General features: G+C 38.0%; 1 pseudogene; it reads left to right on the top strand.

Annotated features, from left to right (window-relative positions):
• The first annotated feature begins 1,437 nt into the window (after positions 1-1,437).
• LOC150058788 (protein cereblon pseudogene) overlaps positions 1,438-22,771 on the top strand; it is a 36,725-nt pseudogene continuing 15,391 nt past the window's right edge.

Genomic DNA, 22,771 nt, shown 5'->3' with positions numbered 1-22,771 from the left:
TAAACTGGTTTGTTAATTTCTTTATCAGGTAGTTTGTTCATCAGAACATGACTGACTTTGTTATCTTATAACCTTAAAAAAAGAAATTCCTCATTATGGAGCTGGGAGCATGGCCTAGTGGTAGTGTTTCATAACGTGCATAAAGCCCTGGGTTGGATTCCTCCATACCACATGCAGAAAAAGCCAGAAGTGGCACTATGGCTCAAGTGGTAGAGCAATAGCCTTCAGAAAGCCCAAGGTCAGTGCCCAAGCTTTGAGTTCAAGCCCCAGGACTGGTAAAAACAAAAATCTTCATTACTTCTACCTGGTTTTGTTATTGAGAAATAACAAAAATATCCCCAAGGTTTTCTATATATTACTCTATATTATTTCTATATATTATCCTATCTGAAAGTAGATTCTTACTTCTCCCTTTCTAATTTATATACTTTTTATTTCTTTTGTATGTTTAATTGCTCTGCAGCTCTAGATTTATTCCAGTTTGCTTTGTCATAAAAAAGCAAAACACTCTGGAATGTATTCATTGGTAGAAGCTAAGCAGGGTGGCAGGAGCAAGGTTTTGTTTTGTTTTGGGTTGTGGAGCTTGAAATCCAGGCCTAGGTGATGTTGCTAAGTCTTCTTGCTCAGGACTACTGCTTTACCACTTTGAGCCACAGTTCTACTTCCAATTTGGGTATGGTTAACTGGAAATAATGCTCTCATTGATTTTCCTCCCCAAGCTAACGTGAAACCAGGAACCGCAGGTTTCAGCCTCCTGAATAGCCATGATTACAGATGTGAGTTATCATCAACACCCAGCAGGAACAAATTTCTTGAACAAGTTCACTCATTTGTCACCCAGAGAACATAGTAAAATGCTATTCATAAAACAGAATAATGGAATATCAGAATCATGTGTATATGTGTATACATGTGAGTGTGTAGACACAGAGAGAGGCAGAAACAGACACAAACAGAAAGAGGAGGACATAGTCTCACTCAAATCTTAAACTCCACATTTTCTTCTTATCCTACAAATTATACTTATTTCAAATATCCTTATTTGTTGCTAGGTTTTTTCAACACAAACAGTATAATCAAACACTTGTTTCCAGAATGAAAAATGATTACATTCATAAATCACAAATAAACCTATATCCCTACATCTGGTATTATTTATTAAAGAAAAAGAAATGGCAGCAGTATCCCTCACTCCAAGTGCAGAATGTGAAATTTAAAACCAGCAGCTCACTATGATATTCACATACATAAATGAATTTTAGAAATTATTAATAAGTGGGCTTGTGGATAAAAGGAAAGTCATAAAACATGATAGGTATCACCGCTGTCAGTATGCAGAAGTCCTGTCAGACATGTAGAAATAATCAGAGCACAATCCTGAAATTACTTCAGTCCAAAAGGAGATTACAGAGGACGAGCTTTGAGCACTGAGAGGCCATGGTGAAGGCAATTAGTATGGCTTCATGGAGGAAGCTCCCTTTGATTTCATTTCTGATGGTAAGTTAGAATTGAATCAACAGAGCCAGGTAGAAATGGTAGAAGGAAAATTCAGGCACAGGAACCAAAATAAACAAAGTGAAAAATGAAGAAAAGCCTGGTATGGAAGAAAGTCTTCCAGAAACAATGAAATTTGTTTTTTTTTTAAAGCCTAATTATTTTTATAAACCAAATTCTGTTAGAAACACTTTCCATACTTTCTCATTTAATCTCTCTAAGATCTATACGATGAATATTATTTTTATCATACTCTTAATAGGAGAAACCAGAGTGTAGCTACTTTGAAGAACTTACATGAACTTTGATAGAGGAGGGAAGAGGTGAGGTTGGTATTCAAATCAAACATCAAATCCTATGTTCCTAAGGGAGGCATTATGTTTCATCCCAAACTGGGCCATGCACCTCTCTTCCCCTCAGTAAGCAATGCCCTATTCATGTAGTGACTGCTGTCATAAGTGCCTTCCTCGATTTCTCCCCTTCCTTCCCCTTCCCTCCCCACTCCTTCCATCAATTGTCAAACCTGGATGTGCCTAATTCTTGTGTATCACTGAGAGTTTCCACTTTTCTCCATTCCTTCTGCCTCACTTAGAGTCCAAGTTATCCCAACACCTACCTCAGCAAATGAGCATCCTTCCTTCCTCAGCCTCTGGTCTTCCTTCCCTCAGATTGCCTGTGGTGGAAGTCTTACCACGTTGGGCTCTCCTGCGAAAGTATTAGAAATGCAGGTTCTCAGGATCTCCCCAGACAACCTCAGAGAGTCCAGCAGTGGGTATTTGAGAAAACTCTCCGAAGGATTCTGACCCACATTGAAGACTGAGAATCTCTACCTCATTTCATTCCTTCACTCTTACCCTGTGCAAGCATCCTAAAACCCTTTCTTTGCTAATTAATTTTCACACATTTCTGCTGAAGAGTCCGTGCTGCACTCCATCAGTATGGATTTCCCACTGCACCCTGTCTTCCCTGCAACACTTCCTCATCAAAGCTCTATGTGCTGAGCTTGAACTGTCCATCTCTCTCTCTCCTTACCTTCCCATGCTGCACAAAGTGTGTGTTGTCATGCTCTTTGACATATTCCCAGCACTTAGCCCAGTAACCAGTTGTAGAGAAGAAAGGAAAAGAAAGCAGCTATGAAAGCTAAGGCCATATCCTGGAAAGCATGATTAATCAGCAGATAGTGGAAATCGTGGAAGGCTTGTGATCTAGGAATTCATACAGGAACTAGTGGTTAAGATCAAGGTGGACATGAGGAAGCCATAGAAGAGGATCACTCTCTGGGTTCTAGTAGGTACATAGACTGAGTAATGGGATGGCAAAGCAGGGCAATATGCCAAGAAAAAGATAAGGAGATTGTAAAATGCAAAATATGTCTTATGAAAACTAGAAAAGAAATAAACTGACGGTGTTTGACGTTAGCTAACTAGAACAATCGAAAGGTAATGCAACCCCAAGATGTTTATGTTTCAAATCCAGATGACTATTGAGATGGCAAATATATTAGGAGGAAAGGATGAAGTTAGGAAGCAAACTTCTGACTAAAGGGATGAGTTCATGAATGTTTTAATACACTGTGAGAATATTTGATGTAATTCAGGAAAATTAGCAGCCTGTGGAGATTGACATAGGGCTCACACAAATATAGAAATTCCAAAAAGGAGCCTGGAGCCAAACAGTGAGACAACAATTGAGATAACAAAAAACAACCAGGGCTGGGAATGTGGCTTAGTGGTAGAGTGCTTGCTTAGCATGCATGAAGCCCTGGGTTCCATTCCTTAGTACCAATTTCACAGAAATAAAAGCCGGAAGTGGCACTGTGGCTCAAGTGGTAGAGTGCCAGCCTTGAAGCTAGCCTTGAAGAAGCTCTGGGACAGTGTCCACGCCCTGAGTTCAAGCCCCAGGACTGGCAAAAGAAAAATAAAAAAAGGAAAAGTAACCAGTTAACACCAATTGAAGAAGTTAGAAAAGTAAGTAGTGTTTTGTAGCTCAGATCCTCTCCTCAGGGACAATTACAAAAGGAATTTAGTATTTTTCTCACTATTTTTTCTTTGTTATTTTCATCTAACCTGTAACTTCTCTTGAGATAAATGCTCTACCTCAATACTCCATTCTAAGTAATGGATGTCTCAGTCCAGAAGCATACAAACCCATAACTAACAAAGAAACTATCAAACATATAAAGCACTCAGTAAATTTTATAGAAAGAAAGCAACTTCTTAAATTTAAAAGTTTAAACCATATATCCAAATATTCAAATGTCAGCTTTTAGTGGCAGAAAATATTTAGATTATTATGCTACTTAAACATTTAAATACCAAAAGTGGCTGTTGTCTATTTAGTTTGGGTTGTTTTTCCTTTCTAGATATATTCAAGGCTAAAATTAATCATTTTTCAAATTATCTTTAAGTAGTTGTACAAAGGAGTTGCCATTAATTATATTAAGGTATCTGTAAAAGTTCTTCTGTGTTTAGTCTGCCAAGGAAAACAGCCCCTCCCCCTTCCTCTTCACTTGCCTGACAGCAATAATCCTACGGCTGTCAATCACTTAACTGTGACTCAGCAAAGGATCCCAGGCTCTGAGGTCACTTTCTCATCTGCTGAGGTCATTCCCTGACTCACCCTAGTCATGTCTCCCTCTGACAGTGAGAGATTCCCCAGGCTCTGAGATCATTTCTGCATCCATTGTGATCTTGCCTCCACTTTTCCCCATATAATCTGGCTCAACACTACTACCCTTCTCTTCCTCCTTTTCTCCTTTTCCTATCCCTCTTTCTCTGTATGCCCCCATGTTGTGCAAGATGAAATTTGCACTCCTCCCAATAAACTTTTCTGCCTGAGCCATGTGGCAGATTTTCTGTCTGGCAAACCTTACATCATGCTTCAACCTTTTTCACTAGATGTAAAGGAATAAATATCCAAAGAAGGAAACCCAGTTCTCACTCAAATAACCAGAATATTAGGTAATGTATCCACTCTTGAACACTGTGGACAATGGCAGTAAAGATGCATGTGTGTGTGCGCTCGCACGGTTTGTGACTTGAAGTCAGGGCATTGAGCTCTTCCTTAGCTTTTTTTCTCAAGAGCAGCACTTTACCATTTGAGACACTTTCCACTTCTAGCTTTTTGCTCATTCATTAAAAGTAAGAGTCTAATAGACTTTCAGATTGATCTGGCTTCAAACCAAAATCATTAGATCTCAGCCTCCTGAATAAAATTACAGGCTTGCCAGCCTTTTTTTGTTACAGGATATCAAATGGAAACAGTAAGTCTCAAAAGAAAAGGGAACTTATCCTTTGTCCAATGTGAGGAGGGCCTAATGCCTGTCCTCTGCAAGAATAGAAGCTCCAAGCGGAGATAAGAATCAATGGAATTCTATGCTGCTGTCAGAAAGAATGACATTGCCCCATTTGTTAGGAAATGGAAAGACTTAGAAAAGATCATATTAAGTGAAGTAAGCCAGACTCAAAGGAACTTAGGCTCAATGGTTTCCCTCATTTGTCATAATCAGTAGAAATCTGGGGCTCTCCTAGCAGAGATTTGCAATAGAGCAAAACCTAGTTTACATAAGGCCAAACAGTATGATGCTAAATGAAAGGACCTCTAGGATATAGAAACAAAAGCCGTATAATGAATGACTGTTATTCTTAAGGTACTATGTTATCTCTCATCTCTTTTGCTGTCCCTTGGTTACCTCATATTGTTACAGTATCTCACTTTGTTACCTGATATACCGGATATATTTGTATTTGGTTATTTGAAATTGGATAGGGAACGGGGGAAAACAAGATGAGGGGTGGGGGGGGAGGGAAATGGGGACCAAGACATATGAAAGGGTATCAATGTATGGGAATTAATGCACCTTCTATCTGGCAAATATCATGTAACCCTTCTATTAATTACAATAAAAATATATGAAAAAAAGAAATATAAAAAAAGAATCAGTGTATTCTCAATACAATGGAAAAATGGATAGATGAATGGATGGGTGAGTGTGTCGGTGTATGGACAGATGGGAGATGAATGAATGAAGTCTTCCCGAAAATTAAACCACCTCTGAGTATATCCAGGTGCATTAAATGATTTTTGTACTTGAGATAATTCAGTCTTGATGCTTCATTTTCAAGGGGAAGAAAAAAGTTACAACATTCCTCGAAGTTTCACCTCCTAGCCTAAAAGTACTAGAGTTCTAATTGATTTACCTTCAAAGTTATGAAATTGCCTACATCTTTAATTTTCAGTTAAGCAATTGTAATTGGATTTATTTAAAATCTTTCAATCTGGCATTCTTTTTTTAATCCAATTTTATTGTCAGGGTGATGTACAGAGGGGTTAGAGTTACATATATAAGATAGTGAGTACTATAAAAGAGATCTGAGACACTGAGCAAAGGAAACAGAGGAAAGCTAAATAAAGCAGAACTAAAACAAAACAAACACAGACAGGACATCTCCAAGTAATCCATTTATAAAGCAAGAACAGAACAATAAAAATGTAATGGGCCCAAATCATCAAGATTCATTGTACTTGCAAATTGACATGCTGAACTGAAACTTTTATACAACTACTGGAAGAGGAGGAGGAAGAAGGAGAAGTTGTCCTGGAGAAGAGAAGATGGGGGAGGAGCAGGAGAAAGAACAGGAGGGTTACTGGGAGGGGAGGAGGAAAAAGAGGCAGTAATGGGATAGTTAACAGCTGGTTTCTATCTTATCTTGCCAACTGAAACTGGCCTATTTGGGAGTTACCTGTTATCTCTCTTGGGCTATTTATCTGAAGGTCAGGAAAACAGCTTATCTTCAACTTGATAACAGATAAATAGTGCAGTGATTTCAATTGATTAGTTATCCAGATATGTTGGAAGCTGGTACTGCAGACTGGCTGAAAATAAAGACCTTCTGGGTGATTTTTATTAAATGATATCCCACACACACCTTCTTGTCAGGCTCTCACTTAGGTGAAAGTTATTCCTAGGTCTTGTCATATGGGATTTCCATTGTTAATATATCTTTCACTGGCTACAGTGTCCTTGTGATAACACATTTTCTTATGATCTTATGATTCTAGCTAAAAAGAAAACACTTGGCATTCAACAAATGGCTTCTGTGCAAACACTTTAAACTTTTCAGAGCATGCACTACATCAGAAAGAATTCTGGAGAAACGTTCGGGAGAATTATATTGAGTTTGGAGAATGCTTCATGGTAAGGGTCTCTGAACCAAACCACACAAAACTAAATAGATCAAAGAGCCAGATGAAGACTATGCCAGTTTTGATAAGTGATTTGTCAGTTTTTTCAACAGAATCCCTACAATACCAGATGTGTTTTATCTATGTGCAACAAAAAGTGTCACTAATTGCAGATTCCTCTATGTTTTGTTAGGAGGAAGCAGTCCTGTCAGCTCACATTCTAGGAATGGGTTAAATTAAAGCAGAAACAGTCAACTCTATATAAGAGATCACTAGAATGACTTTGAACATTTGTTTTAGGGATCTAGCAGAAGTTTCTCAGTGTGTAACAGATGGCTTAGATCATTTAGGACCTGGAAAGATTTAGATTTGACATCACAGAGCCAACACTGTCAAGTTATCTTCTGGATCTACTGATTATGACATTCAAGTTACAGGATTTTCCTGACAAAGGAAAGAAGTAAACACATATGAAAAAACTAAGGGGGATAAGAGTGCTAGTATGGTTTGGAGTCTGGTTCAGGGTCTTGGGAAAAGCTACTCGTAGCATGAGCTCATTACCCCTCATCTGTCATCTGACAGTCCCTGGTAATGACATCAGACATAATTTTGGTGAACTCTGGCCCACTTAGCACTTCCTTTCAATAACTATTAGCATCAGAAGCAATTTTTAAAGTATTTAATAAAAAATTCCATTCCTAATAGCTTATTGTTGTTAGAAAAATACATGAAATAAAGGTCTATATGTCTCTTTAACAGAGCAAACAATAGGCTACATGTCATAGTTAGGTTTATTTTTGTATGATGAGAATACATGAATGACAATTTTCAATAATCTGAATGATGTTTACATGAATTACCTTTTTGTAAAAGGTATATGCCGGTCATCTTTACAATGTGTTTTACTTTTAATATATTTTGCTTGATTAGTCAGCACTCATGAGAAAATATGAGCACACATTTTACAAAGATGTTTTTAAACACAACTGAAGCTATAGAATGGGAATGAAGAAGAGCGAATTATTTAAGCACAGAACAGGACCAAGGATAGGCAAAAATAAGTAAATAAAGAGAAATAAATATATAAATGAAATATTTGTACTTGGTGTTTAAATTAAAGTAAGTATTCACACTCTCCCACTTATAACTGCAATGGCACTGGGAAAATTGAGGGAACTGGTGAAGATGAGACAGACTGGGGGGAAAATGACGAAAGCGGTGACATTAATCATGATGCAATGTACTTATAAACTGTTGGATTAAATTTCTGTACAACTGCTTAAAGATAAAATAATAATAATGATGATAGCTGTACTAATCATAATAAAGATAGTTGTGATACTGGGATGAATTAAATTTTCACAAGAATTTATTATACCTTGAAAGTTGCATTTCTCATCAACTCAGTTCGTAAGAAGTCAATTTTCTGTGTCACGGTGTTTAGTAGTTGAGTTGTTCCACCCATTTTATTTTGGCTTGAATTTGACTTTTGTGTGCTCTCCCATTTCTGATTCTTCCCAGAGATCATCTAAACTGATACTACCTTTAGAGAACTAGAATAACAGCCTCCCGGCTGCAAGAGTCAGGAGTACAAGGAGGTTTCGCTGTATCTGTCCCACTGGTGATTATAAATTGCCACCTTGGGATAAACCAACAAGCAAATGCATTTCAGTTGAGTGCTTGTGAATGACTGACAGTGTCACAGGTGGACTTTTTTTTCATATATTTTTATTGTAATTAATAGAAGGGTTACATGATATTCACCAGAAAGAAGGTGCATTAATTCACATACATTGATACCCTTTCTCATGTCTTGGTCCCCATTTCCCTCCCCCCACCCTCACCCTTCCTCTTGTTTCCCCCCTTCCCTATCCAATTTCAAATAACCAAATACAAATATATCCAATATATCAGGTAACAAAGTGAGATACTGTAACAATATGAGATAACCAAGGGACAGCAAAAGACATGAGAGATAACATAGTACATTAAGGACAACAATCACTCATTATATGGCTTTTGTTTCTATATCCTAGAGGTCCTTTCATTTAGCATCATACTGTTTGGCCTTATGTATCTAGGTTTTGCTCTATTGCAAATCTCTGCTAGGAGAGCCCAAGGTTTCTACTGATTATGACAAATGAGGGAAACCATTGAGCCTAATTCCTTTGAGTCTGGCTTACTTCACTTAATATGATTTTTTCTAAGTCTTTCCATTTCCTAACAAATGGGGCAATGTCATTCTTTCTGACAGCATCATAGAACTCCATTGTGTATAAATACTACATCTTGTTGATCCACTCATCAACTGAGGGACATCTGGGTTGGTTTCATATCTTTGCTATGGTAAATAGTGCTGCAATGAACATCACTGTGATAGTGGATTTAGTATGTCCTTTAGTAGACCATTGGGTAAATGCCAAGTAGTGGAATTGCTGGGTCATAGGGGAGCTCTATATTTAGTCTTTTGAGGAACTGCCATACTGCTTTGAACGAGTTTGCACTCCCACCAACAGTGTAGTAGGGATCCCTCCTAGCCACATCCCCTCCAGCATCTGTTGTTGTTAGTTTTCTTGATCCTGGCCATTCTAATTGGAGTGAGGTGGAATCTTAGAGTTGTTTTGATTTGCATTTCTTTTATGACCAGAGATGTTGAGCATTTCTTCATGTGTCTATAGGCCATTTTTGTTTCTTCTTCAGAGAAGACTCTCTTTAAGTCTTTGGCCCATCTTTTAATAAGATGGTTGTTACTTTGGAGATTAGTTTTGGAGTGATTCAATTAAATTGAATATTCTTAAGTGAAGAAAATAAATGAAGCTATGGAGTATACTGACACCATCAGTTAAAAAAATAATTCCTCAGCAAAACAGAAAAAAAAAAATCTTGGGCCTGGTAGTTCATGCCTATAATCCTAGCTACTCAGAAGGCTGAGCGCAGAAGATCGATGTTTGAAGCCACCATGGGCAGAAAAGTCTGGTTAAACCCTTAACTTCAATATATCTCTCCAAAACCAGAAGCGGCACTGTGGCTGAAGGACATCTTTCTCCTCTCTAGGCCCATTCTATATATCCAAAGATGGAATATGGAGAATTGACTTCCACCCTGTTTCCCTAGGTGCTTACAGATGCCAGACAAGCTACAAAAGATAAACACAGCCTACCTGACTCCAGCAGGGCAATTTACCTAAGCCAGGCTGTAACTATTGAGGGCCCAACGGTAAAGCCCCCCATTTTTCTTTTCTTTTCTTTTCTTTTCTTTTTTTCCAATCCTGGGCTTGAGCTCAGGGCTTGAGCACTGTCCTTGGACTTTCTCAAGGCTATAGCTCTACCACTTGAGCCTCAGCACCACTTCGAGCTTTTTTTTTTTTCTATGCATGTGGTACCAAGGAATCGAACCCGGTCTTCATGCATGCTATCACTAGGCCAAACTCCTGGCACAGGTGGACTTTTGTAGTCACAGATGATATTCTGGGATCATATTTTTTTCTTCCAGTTCATGGACGTTATTTTGTTTCTCCAGCGTGTGTACTCATAGTGGAAATGCTACCAAAGGGTGTGTGGTGCATACTAGAGAAAGATAGCTTGTTCTGGAATAGATACTACTTTGTGAGGTTTCTTTGCTCACTACAGCCTACATTCAAAACAGAGAGCATGTGATATGACATGGAATTAAATGGGGATTATCTGAATTAGTTAAGTGCTGGACTCGGATGGATGTATATTTGGCACAGGGTCAAATATACCATACAGCCATATATGTAGCCTCAAAATGCAAGCATCACTTCACCATTTATCCAGTGGTAAATGGAAGAGAGTCCCTTAATCTCTCAGATCCCATTTCCTAATCAATAAAATGATGGCTTTAGTACAAGGATTTATTTGCATGCCGTTCCAAGCTGAGGTCTCATGAATTTTTTGTTTATAAAAATTATAAGATGAAATAATGTAATACAAACTGACAAAGAAAAAAATTAGGGCTGCCAATCTTAGGATTTAAACTCAGGGCCTGTGTTCTGTTGTCCCAGAGTTTGTTGTTGTTGTTCAAGGCTAGCACTTTACCACTTGAGCCATAGCTCCACTGCCAACTTTTTGGTGATTAATTGTAGATAAGATTCTCGAAACCTTTCCTGCCTAAGCTAGCTTCAGACTTGGATCCTCAGGTTTCAGCCTCCTAAGTAGCTAGGAATACAGGGCATGAGCCAATAGGGCCCAGTCAAAACGCATTCTATCATAGTGAGAATAAATCAATACGATTTTCTCAAAAACAAACTGTTTTGTATGAGTTGAATTGATTCTCCACCTTGATGACAAAAACTAATGGATGATCTAGATGATGCTTCCTCTGAATTTCAAATGAGGTTAAATAAAAACAAGTACAATGGAAAGACTTAGAAAAAAATCATATTGAAGTAAGCCAGACTCAAAGGAACATAGGCTCAATGGTTTCCCTCATTTGTCATAATCAGTAGAAACCTTGGGCTCTCCTAGCAGAGATTTACAATAGAACAAAATCTAGATACATAAGGCCATATAGAATGGACCTCCAGGATATAGAAACAAAAGCCATATAATGAGTGATTGTTGTCCTTAATGTACTGTATCTCTCATCTCTTTTGCTATCCCTTGGTTATCTCATATTGTTACAATATTTCACCTTGTTATCTGATATATTTTATATATGCTTAATTGGTTATTTGAAATCGGATAGGGAAGGGGGAAATCAAGATAAGCAGGGGGCGGAGTGGAGGAGGGGAGGGAAATGGGGACCATGACATGAGAAAGGGTATCAATGTTTGTGAAGTAATGCACCTTCTATCTGGTGAATATAATGTAACCCTTCTATTAATTACAATAAAAAGAAAAGAAAAGAAATCCAAGTAAAATTTACTAAATAGAAGCCCTTACTATTGCTGCATTTTCTTGGATTTATTAAAGGACAAAACGACAGAAAGGCTAAGTTCAACTGATATCTACATAATCGTTTATTATCACATCAGAATTTCCAGTTATCAAAAAAATATTTTACATTGCTACATGATATGATTGTCAGTGATGTAATTAGCCTAAATTAGTCTCTTTTCCTCCAAAATCACTATTTTAAGTGTCACCCTGAGTTTCTGATTTTCTCAGTAAGCATCTCCAAAGTAACAAGAAGTGTGTGAAAAAGATAGTCACTGAGTATGAGCTTTAGGCCTCTTTTTGTTAACAGTCTTTGTGGGGGTGAAACAGATCACGCAATATCTCTGACCTCCCGTGTGTAATTTACTACAATGGTGAGCAGACCTGAATGAGTACTCAGGTTCAACGGCCTTATCATGTACAACCATAAATAGGAAGCTTGCTGGTATACAGATGCAATCTCTCAGATTTTTTTAGGAACTAAGTGTTTCTCTCTTCCACACACACACACAAATGCAATATGCTGAAATCTCAGTCCCCAAAAGATAAGTAAGTATTTTAGGGGTGATTAGTTCCTATGAATAAAGGTTTTATATGTGGAATAAGAGCCCTTACTTTAAAAAAAAAAAGACATCAAGCAGGGCATCCATGGCTCAAACCTGTAATCCTACCTACTCAAAAGACGGAGATCTGAGAATTGCAGTTTGAAACCAGTCCATAAGACTTATATCTCCAATAAATTAGTTAGAAAAAGCTAGAGGTAGCACTGTGGCTGAAGTGGTAGAGCACTAGCCTTGAACTCAAAAAAGGCTCAGGGACAGTGTCCAGTCACTGAGTTCTGAGCTCAATCCCAAGCCCAAGGACTGGTTGAGAGAGACAAAGATAGAGAGAGAGAGATACAGAGAGAGACCACGAGGAGGGGGGGAGAAAGAGAGAGAAAAAAAGAAAGAAAGAAAGGGAGGAAGAGAGAGAGAGAGAGAGAGAGACAGAGAGAGACAGAGAGAGACAGAGAGAGAGAGAGAGAGACAGAGAGAGAGACAGAGACAGAGAGAGAGACAGAGAGAGAGAGAGAGAGACAGAGAGAGAGAGAGAGAGAGAGACAGAGAGAGAGAGAGAGAGAGAGAGAGAGAGAGAGAGAGAGAGAGAGAGAGAGAGAGAGAGAGAGAGAGAGACCAAAGTACCTTTTCTCCATTTCATCATGTGAGGGTACAGCAGCAAGAAGCTTTTATATGTGAACAAGAAAATCACCCCAGCTGCAGATATCTAATCTCCCAGTGCCTTGGTCTTCAACTATCCATCATCCAGAACTCTGAGAAAATAAATTTCTGTTGTTTATGCCAGGCTATGATATCTCTATTTTACCACCCCAATCAGTAACACAGAAAAAAATACCTTGTTTCAGGCACTCATATTTTACTTCCATATCTCCAAGAACTTAAAACCCAGGCTGACAAAAACCTCATACGAAAAATGAGATTTTTAATATTGTATTTTATTTTCTTGGTAATGTATGGAGGGGTTACAGTAACATTCGTCAGGTAGTGGGTACATTGTTACCCCTTAAGATGACATATTTCTTAAAGGATGTGTTTTTTAAAGTTTGCCCAAATGGGCCAGGAGTTTGGCCTAGTGGTAGAGTCCTTGCTTAGCAAGCACGAAGACCCAGGTTCGATTCCTTGGTACCACATTCATAGAAAAAGCCAGAAGTGGTGCTGTGGCACAAGTGGTAGAGCACTAGCCTTGAGGAAAGCCCAAGGGCCCTGAGTTCAAACCCCAGGAGTGGCAAAAAGAAAAAATTTGCCCAGAATTGCTATACTTATCACATACTCATCAATATTGCCAAGGCAATATGCTTCTATATGTATCCCCAGAAAACCACCACCATGACCAATGAATGAAAAAATGTGTATGCAAAAAACCACTGGTAAAAATGCCCAAATTTCCATTGAAAGGGAAGAGCATCCGTTGGCCTCCTGCATTTAGTCACATATATTTTACTTATGTATTCTTTATATGTATATGTCAATATTTGATATATAATTCATTTATTTATGTATAATAGGATTTCATGTTTCTTATTCATTTACCAGAATAATCTATATTTATCAAAAATATTAATTAAAACTTTTTGGCAATACCAAGGCTTGTACCAATCAGGACCTCATATTCACTCAGCTTACTTGTTTGGCTGTTATTCTTATCACTTGAGTAATGCTTTCCATCCCTATATTTTGCTGGTTATTTTATTTTTTTTTATATTTTTTTATTGTAATTAGTAAAAGGGTTACATGATATTTGCCAGATAGAAGGTGCATTAATTCACATACATTGATACCCTTTCACATGTCTTGGTACCCGTCTCCCTCCCCCCCCACACCCCCCTTTGCTGGTTATTTTAGATATAAGGTTTCACAGACTCTTTTGCCCAGACTAACTTTGAACCATACTCCTACAGATCATAGCCTCCTGAGTAGTAAGTATTCTAGACATGAACCACCAGTGTCCAGCTCATTTAAAAATAGTTTGAAGAACAATAAAATGAGCAGAAGAAAAAAAATCACAGCCTAAACCGTAGACTATACCTCCATTGCCTTGAGACATCTTTGATACAAATCTATACTATGTTCCAGGTGTCTTAACTATGTGTAATGTTATACAGATTTTAAGGTTTTCCTCTTGTGAGTGGAGAATTACTTTGTGCTCCTTTAAAAAGCCTGTGGCTACAAAGCAAAGTGTGAGAGTCACACATTTGAAATAATAATATTGGGGTCCAGTGCCCAAAGCTTATATCCAACTGAAAGCCAGACGTGAAAACTCAGGTTAAGTCACAAGAAAGATCTAACCTCAATCCAAAAAGCCCGCACAATGTGTTCTAATGCTTCAACCTAGAGAAATAGACCTAAATAGGAACACCTCAAACTTTTACTCTTAAGTTAGTTGTTCACTGTTTGGAAGAGATTCTTTTCAATGAGGCCAAGGCCTTTTCTCTTTCTTTAAGGCCTTAATGTCTTTTCCAGAAGAACAGATGTATGAAATATAACCCAATTAAGAAGAATGGAATCGACTGTTGTAATGTAGCACACATTTCTTTAAAAGGAATGAAAGCAATGACCATCTCAGGAACAAGAGCAAATAAAAAGTACATTATTTGACATTGCCAAATCTCAGGGGTTATACAACAGCTTCTGAAACAAAGTGCACTGTCATGACTCCTAGAGTATAAAATATTCAAATAGAAGCAAAGCTTCTTTGTTAATAATTATTTGGAAGGGGAAACTTTTGTATCTCTGGAAACATGTAACTATTAAATCATATTTTTTTAAATTTTTATTTATATTGTATATTTATTTTTTGTCACTCCCAGGGCTTAAACTCAGGGTCTGAACACTGCCCTTGAGCTTATTTGTCCTCGAGGTTAGGGTTATACCACTTGAGCCATAGCACCACTTCTGACTTTTTCTGACTAGTGTATTGGAAATGAAGTCTCACGGACTGTCCTGCCCATGCTGACTTTAAATTGCAATCATCAGATCTCAGTCACCCAAATAGATAGATTACAGATGTGATCCACCAGCACCTAGCTTAAATTTTATATAGTTAATGAGGAAGGATTAACTTTATCTGCATTATATACTTTATCTCCATTACATATTGACAAAACCATGAAGAATGCAAAATCATTTGTTTGTATTAGCTTTCAAATTTATGAATATGGGGTCAATCTTTATATTACCTGGTAACCATTGCAGAAAAGTAAAGGACATAGTTCAAGTATCATTTGGAGATTAACGTGAGATAATCTGAGAGCACAAATGTAGATATCACTTACTGTAGGAAATGACAAAAGTAGATAAGTGGAATTTTAAAACAAAACAAGAAGTGGTAGGTATCTTAGAAATTCACCTTTTCTCAAATGTAAGAATTTTTTTCTTTCTTTTTTTGACATTTTTTGTTGTAATGTATAGAGGGAATACAATTATATTTGTCAGATAGTAGGTGCATTACCTCTCCCATATTGATACCCCTTCTCATGTTTTTGTCCCCATACCCACTCCCAATCATCTTGTTTCCCCCCTTCCCTTTTCTATTTCAAATAAACAAATAAATGTATATACAATATGCCAAGGTAACAAAGTCAGATGCAGTAACAACATGAGATTAACCAAAAGGCAAAAAAAGAGAAGAGAAATAACATAGTGCATTAACAACAACAATCACACAGGATAAAGCTCTTGCCAAACATAAGAACTTTTGTCAAAACAATTGAGAGTATAAAAAGCTCAGAGTTACAAAAATTATTTTGAGAAAAATCTTCTCTACTACCCACAAAAATATCATTTTATCATTTTACAAAATAAAAATCCTCATTCCAATTTTAGTTTTTCTGTATCATGACTTTAAAAATTGGCAATAGCGAGTGTATATAAGCCTTTCTCTTTATGACTAAATCTATCCATGCTATGACAAATTTTTCAAGACACAGAATAAGATAAAACAAAAAATTTGCACCAATTCCTTGTTTTCTTCAAAATTTCCATCTTTAGTAATAGCAATTCATAACATCTTTTGTTGAGGCAGTGGTTGTGCCAGTCCTGGAACTTGAACTCAAGATCTAAGCACTATTACGGAGCTTTGTCACTCAAGGTTACTGCCCTACCATTTGTGTCATGGCTCCAGTTCAGGATTTTTGATGCTTAATTGGAGATAAGAGTCTCAGGACTTTCCTGCAAGGGCTGGCTTTGAACCATAATCCTCCAATCTCAAACTTCCTGGGTAGCTAGACTTACAAGCATGAGCCACTAAGCTTAATGTAATATTAGTCTAAGAATGGAAAGCTAAGTAAGGATTCAGAAAATCAAAATTTTAATAACATTGTACTTTTATGATTCATAACATAACAGGGTTTGATAATAGGCACTTCTAAAAGAGACAATATTGTAATGTTATGTAATTTTTATTATCCTTAAGTAGTTTTACAAAGGAGCCATCATTCAATAAGTCAACTTATGAATATAATAACTCTTGATGTACTTCACCCTTTTCATTCTTTCCTAAACCTCCCAATCTTACCTTTTCCCTTCAATTTAGTTAATTGGGGAGGATATGTATCGAATTTTATGACTGTTTTCTTCCCCTTCCTCTTTTCATTCACTTCTCCCTCTCTGCATGATCTCAACCTTTATATTTTGAGGATCTGTTTGCAGATAATCATTTTATTGGGTTGATAATTCATATTTTTTAACTTTATGTAAATTGTGGATACAACAATAATTCAGAGGGGTCATAAAACTAATACAGATTTTTTTTTCAAATTCTTGATATGAGAAACAATACATAAATCTTGTTTCAACTAAAGTATTATCCAAGTTTTATATGATAGTAGATTTTAAAATACCTAGAGCTTTTATGAGTTAAAATTATTGTCTCAGCTGGGCACAGTGGCTCACGCCTATATTCTTAGCTACTCAAGAGGCTGAGATCTGAGGGTCGAGGTTCAAAGCTAGCCCAGGCACTAAAGAATGTGAGACTCTGATTTTCAATTAACCACTAGAAAATGGGAAGTGGGGCTGTGGCTCAAGGTGTGGGGTGGTAACCTTGAACCCAATTGCTCAAGGACAGCACCCAGGCCCAGACTTCAAGCCCCATGACCAACAAGAAAAAAATTATCTCTGTAGTATAAATGAACCTGTGTAAAATATATGAAAATTTTATGATCTATTAATATCTAAATTTTTCCAAGAGAAGAAAAATAGAAAGGAAAGAAATGAAGTAAAAGATTGGCTTCAAATATTGTCACTGGAAAAGCTAATTACCCTTCATTATACAAGGAAAAGAATGTCTAAGACACAGGCAGGACCATTCTTTCTATCACTTATCCACATATACAGTTACAATTACACACCTCACACACACAAGGTGTGGGAGGGAATAAGGGAAGAGGAGAGAAGAGAAGGGGAGGGAAGTGGAGGGAAAAGGGATGAGAGGGGAAATAAGAAATATATCATTTTAAAAATAAAGTTAAATTCCTCTTAGACAAGGCAGATGATCTCCTGAGAGATTCTTCCAGTTTTACTTTAATATATATCTCCAAAATAATACCATGCTTGTATCACAAGCTTCTCAAAGTGCTCATTGCAATTTCAGTTGGTTCATAGTTCACGGTGCTATCCGATTAGAGAGATATGCACTGAAGTTAAAGCTTTCAGGGGACAAATGTTTATCCCAAAGCGCCACATGCACATGAAAGATGTCAAGAGAACTGTAACAGATAGTAGAATGATGGTGTGCTACTTCTTATCTCCACAATATGGTCACAGACCTTCATTACTGATAGAAGTCAAAATGAAACCTGCAACAACAGGCAAAAGAAACTACATAAATCCTTTCACAAGCCTGAAAAGGAAAAAAAAAAAAAACCAGACATGTTCTCTGAGCAGGTGGCCCAAGCCAAAGGCTTTCCAAAGAACCCCATCTTATGCAATCTGAACTCATCAGATTCAAAAGACATCTGAGGATGGGTGTGGAAGGCTTGTGCCTTCCCCTCCTGCTATATTTTCTTCCTTTAGCCAGGATGGATGGCAAGACCCAGTGGAGATGTTGCTTTCTGGACAAATTTTCACTAGAATATTTTATTGTAATTAATAGAAGGGTAACATTATATTCACCAAATAGAAGATACATTACTTCGTAAACATTGATACATTTTCTCATATCTTGGCCCCATTTCCCTCCCCCCACCCCTGTCCCTCATCTTGTTTTCCTGCCTTCCCTATCTGACTTCAAATAACCAAATATGCATCTGGACTATTCTTGAATGGAAGGCACATGGACTTTGGGTTGTACTTTCTGCTAAGCTGAGGTTGGGGGGTGCCTTTACAACAAAAAAAAATAGTCTTCGTGGATAACAGAAATGTTGACTCCCCAAAATACCCTCAGAGGAATCTGCTGCTCAAACCAAGCCAAGTTTCTTAGGCCTAGTAAGGTTCAATAAGCAGAAAACTACCTCAATGGAGTCTTGAGGGCGAATCACAGGGCAAATCAGGGAACAACGTTGTTCAAATTGGATGGTCTGGGCTTAGGGATTTTCTGCAAAGCACATATATAGTGATTGGAAAGGGTTTATGGGAAAATTATTATTGAATAACTGGGTGTTAAATGAAGCTATTGGTTCTAATCAGCAGTTTGATCAGTCCCATCTTCATAAGCAGTTAGACAAGTAAACTTTATTTGAAGTCAGTAAATTTGGTGTTTTTTTTTTACTGATCTCACTATTGCTTATTATGTTTCCTCTTGTAAATGTTCAGCACAATGATGAAACTTTATAATGTAATCATTTTTGTCAATTTTGGTTTACACAATAGATCACAACCTACAGGTTATAAATATAAGCTTGGAAGTTGCTGTTGTTGGAATCTGTATGGCAGTGGGTTGGTTCCCAACATGGCCCTATGAGGAAATTGTGGAAAGGTCTTCCAGCTAGAGAGGGTGTTTCCTAGAATAAGACTGTAGGATCATAGCCACTTCCCATTCATCTCACTTCCTGTGTCACCACAATGATCTATGGGGCCATGATCCTGAAACATGAAAGCCAATTAAACTTGGACTAAAATGGCAAGCTACCATACACCTTTTCTCTCTATGAGGTGATTGTTACAGTGACAGAAAGCTGATTAACACAGTGGTAAACAGACTCCTTTCAAATCCAAGCTCCTTCAATTGTCAGTTGTATAACTAAAGTTGGCAAATAGTTCCTTTTACTCTCAGTGTTCACATCTGATTCATTAGTTTTTATGGATAGTTTTAGACTTTAAATATTTTAATTCTTCACAACAACCCAATGAAGAAAATACAGTCACACCCTTTTGCCAGGTGATGAAACAGAAACAGAATTGAAGCAACATTTCTATTATTATGCTAGAAAAAATGTGAAGATATGATTGTAATTATGGCCACTACAGACTTCTGAGATGTCCTCAGTAATCTAAGCTACAATGACTCCCCTACAAGTTTGCTATTAATGAGATTTTCATGTGTCAGAGTTACTGACTGGCACATGCCAAATACCCAATGGTAGGTGCCACTATTAAATTGTAAAGATGAAAGCTCAGTGCACATTTAGGTAACCTACAGGAATTGCTTCTTTGATTTTGAGATTTCTAAAGGTGTAAAGTGTAAAAGTGTTTTATGACTGTACTATGAAAGTGAAAAGCAAATGGAGACTGTTGTATGAAAGTAAAAAATAAATAGAAACTGCTGACATCTATAAAATAGATAACGTGGCAGCGTGGGATATACTCCAGTACTGTGTCACCCAACACAAAAATGTCAAGACTTGCAGAGATGCAATAGAGATGGATGCAACCTGCTACACCTACCCAAGACATAGGAAAGACCAGTCTTTCTGGAATAGAGAAGAGTACACTCACCTGGGTTGTGCCAGTATTTTCTCTCCACATTTAACCCACCCTTCCCAGTCTCAAAATCCCAGCTAGAAGATTAAATAAAGAACTTTTCTACTAAGGCAGCACCATCCAAAATCACAAAAGTCCCACAGTAGAAATGGACCTTTGGTCCTATGAAAAATATCTAACTGTGCTGGGGCAACAGAATACTAATGAACAAACATTAAGTACCTGCTATACAAAACTCCCTCTGAAGTGGTATGTGTCTACCTTCTTGGACACCCATTCAAGGAAAGTGTGAATGTTGCATCTGCCACTGAAAAGATGAGCAAAAGAAGATACAGTGAGGTTACCTGACTGACCGTGAATCACTCAGCTAAAAATATTTTTAGAGTTTGTACTCGTGACAACTTCAGGATGCTGCTGCCAGAAGTCAGGACAGCTCAGCTGCCCTCCAGCTAATAGGGGTTTGTGCTCTGCACAGGAAGCTGTCTTATATGATGACCTCATCCTCCACCCACCTGAAGAGCAGAAGAGGGTGACATAACCAGCTCTGCTCTGTGTTGGGTGGACATGGAAGCCACATGGAAGCAGTGACTTACATATATAGTTCACAAACATTTGAAATAGATGCCAGCAGAAAGGATCTGTCACCATCATCATGACACTTGTCTGTGTAGTCTACATGGCCTATGTTCAGGGAAACACAAATGAGTTTGCTGCAGACTGAGGATGAAGCACAAGCAGGAATCAGAAAGCTCCCTATGGGGGAAGACTTAGATATATGGGAGTAGGGACTAAAAGGCACAATTTCGCTCTACTATAGATAAAAAGTGTAGTCATGGTAACTAGTGGGAAGGTAAGCAGAGGATGAGAGCTGACACTTGGAGAGCATGAGCTGACAGTGTCATTCAACCACTGGTCTCAGTAAGAATGTCACACACAAACACACACACATACACACACAAAAGGATATGATTGTGTTTGAAAAGCATTAATGATCCTGTCTCTAATAGACTGACTATAAGAAATGTTGATTAATCATATTAAGTGAAGTAAGCCAGACTCAAAGGAACATAGGCCCAATGGTTTCCCTCATTTGTCATAATCAGTAGAAACTTTGGGCTCTTCTAGCAGAGATTTGCAATAGAGCAAAACCTAGATACATAAGGCCATATAGTATGACACTAAATGAAAGGACCTCTAGGATATAGAAACAAAAGCCATATAATGAGTGATTGTTGTCCTTAATGTACTATGTTATCTCTCATGTCTTTTGCTGTCCCTTGGTTATCTCATATTGTTACAGTATCTCACTTTGTTATCTGATATACTGGATATATTTGTATTTGGTTATTTGAAATTGGATAGGGAAGGGGGGAAAACAAGATGAGGAGTTCGGGTAGGGGGAAGGGAAATGGGGACCAAGACATGAGAAAGGGTATCAATGTATGTGAAGTAATGCACCTTCTATCTGGCGAATATAATGTAACCTTTCTATTAATTACAATAAAAAATATATGGAAAAAAAAGAAATGTTGATTAATGAAGCACAGAATAGGTAGCCCAATGACTGGGAAAAACAAATGAGCTGAAGAATTCACCCAGATCCTCTCAGGATGGGCTTGTGGAAATCCAGTGTCCTAATGAGAAAAAAAAGTTACTTGTGATTACTTATTTGGAAGGGTATAGATGAAAGCTAAGCTCCAGGGGCCAGGAGTTTGGCCTAGTGGTAGAGTGCTTGCCTAGCATGCACGCAGACCCGGGTTCGATTCCTTGGTACCACATACATAGCAAAAAGCCGGAAGTGGTGCTGAGGCTCACGTGGTAGAGTGCTAACCTTGAGAAAGTCCAAGGACAGTGCTCAGGCCCTGAGCCCAAGCCCATGACTGGCAAAAAAAAAAAAAAAAAAAAAAAAAAAAAAAAAAGCTAAGCTCCAGGCCTATGACAGCTGGAAGCCAAAATTCAGGACAGCAAGAAATTTCTCTACCCAGAGGAATGAAAAGAAATTTGAGTAAGACTACCACGCAAAGTGAGAAGAGAAAGATCTGAGTAGGCTGAAAGAGGAGGCAGAAAAAGAACCTTGGAGGTCTAAACAGTGACGTGTCTGTACAAGAAAGTAGTGGTGAGTCATGAGGTCTATTGTGTTGTTCACAAACAAGGAGAAAGGTGAGAAATCTTGACTCTTGTAATACTCTGGGTACTCCGAATCATAATGGTGGCTTTTGGGGGTCCCAACCAGCATGAGTGGAGAAGGTGTGTTCTGTGTCAGCATTTCAGGTCTTGGCTATCTCTGTAGCTGCATCAGCAAGTCTAGCTTGTGTAAGGGGCTGGAAAGGAGTGATGAATTTTTGCCACCAGAGTCATAAGTAACTGTCCTATGGTGAATAACTCTAGAGACATTCTGTATATTTCACAGAAGACTTGCCTAGAAAGAGCCTTGTTTGTAGCCCTGATGCTGATAATGAGTGGTTTGATTTTCTTCCTTTTTTTTTTTGTGGGTCATGGGACTTGAACTTGGTCTGGATGCTGTCCCTATGCTCTTTAGCTCAAGCCTACCACCCTACCCTAGAGCCAAGCTTCGCTTCCCGTTTTCTAGAGGTTAACTGGAGATAAGAGTCTCAGGTCCTTTTGTGCTCGAGCTGACTTTAAACCTTGTTCCTCAGATCTCAGCCTCCTGAGTAGTTAGGATTTCGGTGTGAGCCACCAGCCTTGGGCTTTGATTTTCTTCTTTTTGTGACTCACCCTCTTGCTCCTTTACCCCAGCTTCCTGAGTTCATGCCCTCTCCCCAG

The sequence above is a fragment of the Megascapheus bottae genome, chromosome 9, assembly GCF_031878675.1.
Source record: "Megascapheus bottae isolate mThoBot1 chromosome 9, mThoBot2.hap1, whole genome shotgun sequence".
Lineage (NCBI taxonomy): Eukaryota > Metazoa > Chordata > Mammalia > Rodentia > Geomyidae > Megascapheus > Megascapheus bottae.
This window is presented reverse-complemented; position numbering and strand designations above follow the sequence as displayed.